Genomic DNA, 9,246 nt, shown 5'->3' with positions numbered 1-9,246 from the left:
TATATACCTAAGTTGCGCAACAATGGAAATTGGCCGCCATTTTCGATCAACATCGCCTGCGAGGTTACGGCAGTTCTGCGTGATCCGCGGCTAGGCTGGTGCCTTCTGCTATAGAATTAAAGACCGTTCGGCTCTTAATTGCAGCGGGAATAGCAAAACAGTGCAACTATTGAAGGTTTTATCAGATGCAGAGAAGGAGGAAATGGGAAAATAATTGTAGGCGACGTAAAGGCTGGAAATCTGGCCCAGGCAGTTCCTTGTGTGAGGTTAGTCAAACGAATGGCCTAATGTCAAACTAACACCAGGAAAGATAGGTTGTACACAGTTTTAGGATGATGTCATATTTAATTATTTATGTCACGTTGCCGATTCGACTCATTTAAGTTAGCTCTGACCCCAGGAAAGTTGAGAGTTAAATTAGTAAGATTTTCTAAATGCTGGCTTCAGGTGTCAGGTTAGGGAAACTGTTTTCAAATCTTCCTAAGTAATGCAAAGTCAGAACATTGCATTGAATGTTTCAGATTCATTGTCACGATTGTTTAAAGCACTGCGGTAACAAAAATTCATAGTAATTAGCAGCATTATGAGTAGACAATTCGGTGCTTAGTGGAAATAATGAATTTCTGAACTGAATGCGTGTTTCGTTAAGTCACTGTAAATTATATTTTGTGTTAAAAATGGGATGCTGAATGCTTGTTATTTCGAAAGTACGTTCATTGTGTAACCTACAACTCATTTCTTTTTCAGACTCATTTTTGAAGAATACCAATTTGATTCGAAGAGTACAGATAAATGGAAAAAATCTAAATAAAAGGGGATGACAATATTCGATGTGCCAAATCCACCAAATCATCAAGACCTGAATTAACTAAAATATTGACTGACATGAAGTTTCAAAAAATAACAATAGCCCTACAGACAGTAACCAGACTGGATTCCATGGCAGGTGCACGCCCGAGGGCGCTAGCGCTCCGCAAAAATGCACGCGAGCGAAATCAATTTTGCACGCCGAAAATTTGCAATTGCTCACCAATGTAAATCGGTTTAAATGGTTTTAAAATCAATAATCCAGTAATATAAAGATGCCAAAATATTATAACTCCACAGTTGTCGACAAATACCAGCCTGCAAGATTTGGTCTGATCGAAATATTGCGAAGCAAAAAGACCATGGACCTTTCCCCAAACTTTGACCCGCGAAAAATTCCTCTCATTGTTACGTCCTTTTTTGCATCTTGCTGATTGGCCAATGTCACGAAGTAAACAAGGAAGTCGATGCTCGGGGAAAGATCCATATCGTGTTGAATGATAGGAATCCCGTGAGAATAGTTATGGACGAAAAGATCGCCTCCGCACCAATGGCCAAGTACGGCTCTGATTCAGCGTATTTTTCATACAATACTTTTACACGAATGTACTGAACAGTACCGGTATCTAAAGTTGCTCAAACACTCCCAAAATTAGTGACAAAGTATGAAAATAATGTTTGGGGTCAAAGGTCAAACGTCAATTTTGCTCTAATTTGACGTATTTTTTATCCATTAATTCTACGTAAAAACACTACCAAATTTAATGACAAAGTATGTCCATTTTGCTCTGGTTCAACGTATTTTTTATCCAATAATTTTACGCGGATGTACTGAACAGTACCGGTATCCAAAGTCGCACAAACACTCTCAAAATTAGCGACAAACTGTAGAAATAATGTTTGGGGTCAAAGGTCAAACGTCCATTTTTTCTCTGATTCAACGTATTTTTTATCCGATACCGGTTATTTTACGCGGATGTATTGAGAGGTATCTGATGTCAAAGTCAGTTGCACGCGAGTGCAGTTGTTTTGCACGTCGTGAGCTATAATTGCACGCCAGGAATTCTTATTTGCACGCGGGAATTTCTGATTGCACGCCCGATTTCTCGTTCAAAAAGGCCATGAAATCCAGACTAACCTACAGTGAGTTGTGAATGCTAAAGTAAACTCTAATTGCCAGTTTGAATGTTTGTAAATCATTTCTTAAACGTTTTAGGTTTGATTGAAACATCCGACTCCAGGACGAACCAGTTGTGTCTTAAACTTATATTGTTGGGTCATATAAAAAAGCACAAAAATGTGAAAATTGGGGGGGGGGGGGGGGATTTCCCTCTGATCGTTTTTTGCGATATGAAACAACATAACACTTTCATTATAACACGGGGGTGCCATTTTTTGCGTTTTTAATCATCCACTCATATGTAGTCGCCATCCCTTGGCTGACATGGGCAGCTCGTGATGGAACTAAGATGAGGAAGGTCAGAATAAAATATGGGCCTAACCGTCACTTGGTACAAATACTGCTGAAGTTTCAATTATTGTACCTTTTTCATGTCTTTGGTATTTAATTGTTAAAATTTTAATCGTTGATCAATCGAATAGCACTTCTTTTCTATGTCTTTCATATTAAGGTATTTACATACTATTCTTGATCAATTAAATGGTCCATTTCTCATGTCTTTGTTATTTGATAAGTATTATTTCTTTTTATTGGTTAATCAAATTATTTCCAAATTGATCTGGACTATTAGTTTATTTGTAATGGTTTCATGAATCATACTGTAACACCAAGGATTTAAACAAAAATGTTCACTATTCCTATGATGATCATTGCTCGCTTTGTTTTGTAGACACGATTCCCATAATGTGAATTATTGAATTTTCCTATTGATTGATCCTGTGTGTGAGTCAGAAACATTCTCAAAACCCCACCTGCTAAACCTTATTGATAAGTACATTATAAGTATTAACATTTTTGGAGTGCAAGTTCGCAAAAATTCCAAACATATATAAAAAGTTCATGCATTTTTTAAACATTTTCAGATTATGACAAACCTATGAATAGAATTCCTCTCTCCCTTTCCACTGTGTTACTTTTTTAATACTGTGTAATGTGTATGTCCACTGAGTTGCACTTTATTTTATTTATTATTTTTCACGTTCAGACACATTCTCATCACATTTATTTTTTTGTCCCTGATCCACTTTGTATATATAGCCAATTTATTTATTTTTTTCTGATTATTATCGTCCAAACCCCATTGAATTTAGTTATCAGTTAAGTATAATTTTCCATCACATCCCCTCATTTTGTTCACAAATTTATTGTAAAAATATTATCGTAATAGTTCAAGTTTTGCCACTAGTCATTTTTCAGTGTTAATATTAATCACTTCAGCGTATATCGCCGGATGAGAACAGAAGGGGCCTAGGTCACATTTTTGGAAAATTAACTTTTTTCAATATTATGGGGTTTTGAGCCAGCTAAAATTTTTATTATTTGAGAAATTGTAGGCTCTACAAGGTGGTGGTCTTGAAATCCTGAATTTTTCAATAATAAATGTAAATAAATACAATGTAGAGCATGGCTCGAAATTGAAGCTGAAGTGCCAAAAAATATTGATTACAAAGATATTCTCATGCACATCAAAATAACCAGAGCTCAGGTCTTTACTAAGTGTGAATATCTAGCTAGATATTCAAAAATGGAAAAAATCCAAATTGTTTTTGGCGTTTTTCTCAAAATTGTGGTTGTGGCTATTTTATTGATGACTGTATTTTTTGGTTGACAAAATAATGAAATCTTTCTCTCATTGTACTACCATGTGTAAGGACGTTTACAATTCAGTTATGCAGCTGGAGTGTCTAAAAAAGGCGAATTTCTAATGTAACATTGACATCAATATTTAGCTACAGTCCCAGTTGACGTCGCCTTCACTGTCGAAAAATTTAGTTCGTGTTAGTCATTTAGGCCTGTTGTACTGTGAAACTGTGTGTGTCTACTATTCTAATGGGAAAGTCAACATGGAGGTTTTGTTGCGCCATCAGGGTGCCTTGGTTGTCAGCAAATTCCGGGACGCCAGACGTCAAATTCGGGATTGTACCGGCCATTCCCGAGACGGTTGGTAGCCCTAGCATAATCAGGTCCCGAAGAGTTTAAGATTTTGCCTACTTTCCCGAAGGCTATATGTGTGTGTGTTGACTTGCATTGCCTATATATTTGTTTTAGTGTTACGGAAAATCGAAATAAACTTCACTTTACTAACCGTGCGTTGCGTCTATATTATGTTTGTTACCAAGCGGCGTGGATTCCTAATGTGAGTGCTCGTATTGAGTTCGATAATGATTGAGACATCCTATCGGATTTCTGCGCCCTCGGAATATAACTAATGATTTAAATCTGCCCCAATAGCCTTTGAAAACTACTAAAATTAGGCTTGTTTGCGTTACACTACTCGAGCCAAATGATCGAAAATGGCGTCCATATGACGCCATAATGGGACAAGTTAGTGGCACGGGGTTGTACCGCCTAAATGAATGGCGACCTCATGTGCTATATTCGAATCGCGCGCCCATTTCATCGCGTAATGGCGTGTTTCGTTGAATGCCAATCATGGCCTTACCATGGTAAATGGTTGTAAAACCGCGTACAACGTTGGCCCAACGTAGTTGTGCTATCTGGGTGGATACTGCCACAACCAAACTGGAACCAAATTTTGATGTTTTAGTTAAAAAACAGCCCAAGGAATTTGTTGAGATTGCGGTTAAATTTTGTTTTGGCACGAGGTTTATTAATTTCCACTTCTGCTTTTGTAACACTGTAAACATTGTTCATAAAATATGACTCTTAACGTCATACTCGCATGGCCCTTGATCCAAGGCCGGAGTTGGACACTATGCAATATATAACAATCTTTGGACTAAAGATATGATGAATAGCAAGCATATCTTATTACAAACACTTCCAAAATAAAAAAAATCTTAATAAGAAAGTCTTGTAAATAGTGTATATAATGAATAAACGAGAGATATTGAATTATCTTACACCGTAACTGAGCGCCCGCGAAGCGTGGCCGGCCCTGTATTTTTCAGAATTGAATAAAAATAATTGAGTAAAGATGTGATACGAACGATTTGTTTATTTTCCTGAAATGCGCTCTGCCGGCCCTTTCAAATGAGCCATGAGTGCCATTCTGAATCGAAACCAACTGGGAGGAGAAATCGATACATAAAGGTGCCATGGTCGCTTACACTCTTGGTCTTTTAAGATTTACATATTTATCCCAGGGGAGAAGGAAAGGCGATTTGACAGCTTAACCATATAGCGGACCACATCCTCTCGTCCGGTTAACATTCCATGTCGGGTAAGGGATTCGTCAGGTATTTGTTTTTCCGAAGCATGGACTTGATGGTGGAGGAAGCCGTAATCGGCCAGCGGTTACGTGAACCACCCAACGGCGGTGAGGAGTCCAGCAATCCTCTCGCACATAACCATCCCGCCTGGGATTCGAACCCACACACAGTAATTAGAGGTGCGGTGGCGAGCGTATTCCTAATGTTTAGCCTGATGAGCCACACCGCCTTTTACTACTCCATATGATGTTATCGCAAAACAATCGAAGGAATGTATATTATGTATTGTTCAGGTTGTCAATGTTTTACGTCCGGAGATAATTTTCATTGCAAAAACGGGAAAATTTTCATCGTATTCCTTGGCGAAAGCACTGACATCAAGTTTGTGTTTTTTTTTTGTGAATGCGTGTTGGTGAGTGGGCACATGATTAGGCTTACCATACGTCCCGTTTTAGGCGGGACAGTCCCGCTTTTGCGTTCAGCCATCCAGCAAAATACACGAACATGTTCTCGTTACTGTTGTTATTGTGTAGCGCAACGCTAGCATACTTAATTAATTTTAATTAGTCCTGTTCGGACGTTCACGTGAATGCAACATTGAACCACGTTTTTTTTAAAGGTGTTATCTACAGAAAAGTATGCTTGTGCGAATAAATAAATTCTTTATGCTTGTAAACGGCAGACTACCGGTATTTTCATTATTCTTTATTCCTTTTGCTGTACATAAAAAAACTAATTCGGATCATTTGTATCGTTAACGTCTATTCCTTCCTTTCCATTTTTCGAACTGAGCCCGATATTTAGAGAGAGAATATGCGCATGAACTCTCGATGACAATATGGTCAATGAAGACAGCCGGGATGGCTTAAATGTAGGCCTATGTAGTAAAATCGGAAACCGTAAAGTGACAGGAAAAATAAAAGGAAAAATACAGGAAAAAATAGGTCATATTTCACCCCTCATGTAGCCACGGAGTTTGAAAAAAGATCACTGAAATATAGCGGTGTCCAGGTCTGGGGCATTGTACCACCTGACATCAAAAATTGTTCAGCATATACTTTCAATAAAAATATGAAAAAATTCTTGTTATCCAAGTACCCTGATCCGTATACTTCTGTTTAATATACTGTAATTGCCGTTTTATGCTGCTAAAGTTATTGTGTAATAAATGATGAACTGCATATTAATTGCATATCTAGTTGGGCATACTTAATTGTGGAACACGCATTAATATTCCATTTCTATTTCAAGTATTTATGAATGTTGGTGATTGTCACTGTGTTTTCCAAGCTTCCATCAAAGGCCATCTCGTAAATTAATTTAATATCCTTTTCATATTGTTAAAAATCACTGTATAAGAAGTGATGAATTGAACATTTAATTGTGGATCATACATTGATACTCCATTTCTAATTCAAGTATTTATAAATCGTTATGAATGTTGGTAGCCACTATACAGTATTCAGTGATTGTCACTGTGTTTTTTTCCATGCTTTCTTTTCATAAATTAATTTACCTACCGGTAATAACCTTTTTATATTGTTGAAATTCATTTTGTAACTAATGAACAGCATATATAATTGGGGGCCATACATTAATATTCTAGTTCTATTTCAAGTACCCTTGGTATGAATACTTGTGAATGTTGTTAGCCTCTTTGTAAATTAATTTATTAACCTATTTACATGTTAAACTAATTATATAATAAGTGATGAACTGCATTATCAATAGCATATTTAATTGTGAATCATACATTGATATTCCATTTCTAATTCATATTTTTATAAATCTTTATGAATGTTGGTAGCCACCATACAGTATTCAGTGATTGTCACTGTGTTTATCCATGCTTTCATTCCGTAAATTAATTTACCTAATAACCTTTTTATATTGTTAAGATTCATTTTGTAACAAATGAACTGCATATATAATTGTGGGCCATACATTAATATTCTAGTTCTCTTTCAAGTACCCTTGGTATGAATATTTGTAAATGTTGTTAGCCTCTTTGTAAATTAATTAATGACCTGAACCCCCAGGTTGCAGCAGTGCTTTATTCTACGCCTATGTGGAACCCGGTTAACTTAAGCCTAACAAACAAATAATTCTTGCATGCTGAAACATTTGAAGGAAACGTAGTTATGTCAATTTTTCGTCACTTGGCGAGTCTTCCGCAGAAGAAATAAATTACTAAACTTTTAAATAGCATTCCTGTCTCAAAGCTGTAGAGCCAGGATAAAATTTAGCACCTCTTCCGAATTGATTCTATACTTTTTCCATTTCTTGAATGTCAGTACATTTTAGCGGTCATTTGAACAAATGAATATTGGTTATTTTTGCAATACAAATTTTCAAAATAATAAAATGTTAAAAATGTAGAAGCCTGCGGCCCGGAACTTGCCAGGGATAGGTTTTCAGCTGAAGTGTTTTCATTTCATATGTTTTCACTCTAAGTAGGATGTGGGTTCTATAATTTAAGTCTGTTTGTTGTTATGCTGAGGTTTTAGGAGAAAAATATCAGATTCAATTGGTGTTGTAGACCAGGGTCGTCGGCCCGCGGGCCATATCTAGAAGCATTTCTAGGTGTTTGCAAAAATAGCCTGTCAAGACAGACCATAACTCGTCGTGTTGAAGACCTTGGGAACTGTATTGCGGGAATTTTAATTGCAAAAGCAGGAAATTTTTTATTGTATTCCTTGACGCTGACATTAAGTTTACTGCTCAGTTGGTTACCCGCTATCTTCTTGCGGGTGGTTAATGATGATATAAAATTATCGTGGAGACCGCAGCCATTGCCCCTGTTAAGGGTACGACTGGAGGCATTGATTTTTTGAGAGCTGTCATAAATATGATCAAGCGTCTTGTCTTTGGCTAAACTTTCGGGAATAACCACTGATGGCGCCCCGTTGGTCCAGTATTCGAAGAGAAAAGTGACTTTTTAAAAACGTGTCAAAGAACAAGAACAACATAATATTGAAACGATCGTTATGTCCACTACGTGTCCAATAATATATACAATATACACAAAGTTAATTCGGTATAGACTGGGGGGAGCGATACGACCATAAGGTCATCGCAGTCAGTTCCCCCCAAGTTCACTATTAGGATTCACAGTTAAATGTATATAAATAAAAGTCATTGGAGAGTTGACCAGAACTCTTACAGAATATTTTTGAGATTAGGCTATATGATGGTTGAAGCAATGGCATTTTCAGGTTTTAGGTCTGGGGTTTGACTCCTAGTAGGTCCATTTCATAACATTTTTTTTTTGTTTTAATTTTATCGGCCACAACCCGATATTTCTCTAGCCTTCATATTGCGATGAAAAAGGGTGTCTCTCCTAATGCCAAGGGTATATATCATGCATGGTCATGACTGACAAGTTGTTATTGGCAGTATATATTTTGAAAGAGTACATAAGGGAAAAAGAGCAATTTAGTATCCATAGAAAACGATAGTTCCATCAATGCAAATCAATTCGAACATTTCAAGTCAGTAATCGGGGAAGCACACATTGAGGAGGTTTTATGATGGCAATACTTAGTATTAACCATCTATTAACAAGACAAATAACTGTTGCATTTTGATGGCTGGTACAGTAACAATAGGTTCATCTAAGGATAATATCATCATCAAACTAGCTACATTTTTGAAATTTTTGGGCAACAGTTTTATTTATATTAATGTTTATTAAAAAATTGCACAAATTTAGACTAGTGATAACCGGGTTAAAAGAGTATATACAGGCCACACATGCCCTATTAAAACTAAATATATAAGAATTGAGTAAATAAGGTATTGGGAGTCTCTGTAATTTTCAACTTTCAACACTCATATTTTAGGAGGCATGTGATTTCCATACTCCATTGATAACTCTGGAAACATAGTTATACAAAATATCATCAGTATCATTTTAAATGTAACAGCATAATACGTTATTACAATATCGAAAAGGGATTTTTGGAGGATATTCGTACCGACAAATTATACGATTCGAATCAAACAATTATTCGATTTTGGACAGCCTCATGGAGTAAAAATAAATAAATAAAAATAAATTAAAAATCTAATGAAACATTTGATATT

The 9,246-nt window shown here is 36.4% G+C and overlaps 1 long non-coding RNA gene across 1 annotated transcript; it reads left to right on the top strand.

Moving 5' to 3' along the window:
* Window positions 1-36: 36 nt before the first annotated feature.
* LOC144431934 (uncharacterized) lies at window positions 37-7,525 on the top strand. The gene is made up of 2 exons (XR_013480280.1): window positions 37-266; window positions 748-7,525. It is a non-coding gene; the product is annotated as an uncharacterized LOC144431934 (long non-coding RNA).
* Window positions 7,526-9,246: the final 1,721 nt, after the last annotated feature.

This window comes from Styela clava, chromosome 14 (assembly GCF_964204865.1).
Source record: "Styela clava chromosome 14, kaStyClav1.hap1.2, whole genome shotgun sequence".
In the NCBI taxonomy this organism is placed as follows: domain Eukaryota; kingdom Metazoa; phylum Chordata; class Ascidiacea; order Stolidobranchia; family Styelidae; genus Styela; species Styela clava.
This window is presented reverse-complemented; position numbering and strand designations above follow the sequence as displayed.